Source organism: Haliaeetus leucocephalus, unplaced genomic scaffold, assembly GCF_000737465.1.
Source record: "Haliaeetus leucocephalus isolate CR32 unplaced genomic scaffold, Haliaeetus_leucocephalus-4.0 Scaffold0, whole genome shotgun sequence".
In the NCBI taxonomy this organism is placed as follows: Eukaryota; Metazoa; Chordata; class Aves; order Accipitriformes; family Accipitridae; genus Haliaeetus; species Haliaeetus leucocephalus.
In genome coordinates, this window is record NW_010972436.1 from 597,795 (window position 1) to 599,139 (window position 1,345).

Consider the following 1,345-nt stretch of genomic DNA (forward strand, 5'->3'; position numbering starts at 1 on the left):
TGGGTTTTTCTCCGCAGTTGAGTTTTATTCTCAGAATAAAAAGCCGCGTGGCGCTAGGCGAGCACCTTCACCTTGCTAGCGGGCAGCTGAGGCTCGGCCTTTGCGGGTGCAGGTGCCCGCCATCCGCCCGTCACCCAGGGAGGCGGCCGGGCAGCCCCGGGGACCGTCATCTCCACAAGCCGTCCTTCCCCAGGGTGGCATGCAACCCCCGCCTGGCATCGGCCGCGGCGCCGGCTTGTGTAACGGCTCTCCTGGCCGCTACGGCGGGCGAGCCCGGCCCGGACGGAGCTCTCGAACACCCCGGGCGGCGGGACTGGGACCGGGACCGGGACCGGGGCGGCCAAGGCGGGGCAGGCCGCGGGGCCTCACCCCCGGCGACTACAACTCCCGGCAGACCCCGCGCCGCGCCGGGCACCGCCCCCTCTGCGCACACCCCCTTCGGCTCACTGGCTGAGGCAGCGCACCAATCCGAAGGCGACGCCGGGCCCGGCCAGCCAATGGGAAGGCTGTTGCTAACACGCCGCAGTTATTTTTAGCACGGCCGCCGCTCGCGCACCTTGCGGGCGCCTCGTCTCCGCCGCTGCCGGGCCGGCCTTCCGCTGAAGGCGCAGAAGCGTAAGAAGACAAAGTAGTCCACGGGTGGTGCGCCGCGAGGCGGGGGAGCGGCGGGGCTGAGGCGGCCTCGGGGCGCTGGGGCCCGGGGCGGTGGTTGTGCCTTGCGCCAGCCCTCCCCGGGTGACACCGGCAGGCCGCGCTTGGGCTGGCTCCGTTGTCCCCTGAGGGAATGCGCCCGCCAGCCCGGGGGTCCCTGGGGGTTTGCAGTGAGGGAAGGAGCCGGGCTCGCCTGTTCCCCTCACGCCCTTCTGGGCGCCTCACCCCCAAAACTCTCCCGCCCGCGCCCTCAGCGGGGCTTGGCGGTTCCAGCACGGGAGTTCTTGGGGACTTCGCCGGGGTCGTGCAGGGAGGTCGTCCCCTCGGGAGCCCCGACTCCCCAGGGTCCCCCGAGCCCCGGGGCCGGCCCTGCCGCCGAGCCGCGGTCCGATAGCACCGCACGCACACCCACCCTTCCCCGCTCCGGCACCCGTCCTTGGCCGAGGCGAGGAAAATGCCGGCCGGTTCCTTCCCTCCCCGCTCCCGTTCGATCACCTCGCTGGGCGGCCCCCCCCGTTCGTCCGTCCCCGTCGTCGTCCCCCCCTAGGCTAAGCCGCTTGGGGAAATCCTCAGGTCAATCCTCATCCCCGCTAAACCCCCGGCCCCTTCCTTCCCCTGGAGCTCAGAGCCGGGGCAGCCCCGGTGCCACACGGCTGCCAGCACCCCTCCGCTGCGGCTGCTGCACCGGGGGGGG

At 72.7% G+C, this 1,345-nt stretch overlaps 1 protein-coding gene across 1 annotated transcript in view; it reads left to right on the plus strand.

Annotated features, from left to right (window-relative positions):
- The first annotated feature begins 547 nt into the window (after positions 1-547).
- The window catches only part of TOB2 (transducer of ERBB2, 2), a 9,898-nt gene continuing 9,100 nt past the window's right edge, over positions 548-1,345 (plus strand). The window contains exon 1 of the mRNA XM_010586157.1: positions 548-615. The gene's annotated coding sequence lies outside the window, so the exon portion shown is untranslated. The remainder of the gene's footprint in view (positions 616-1,345) is intronic.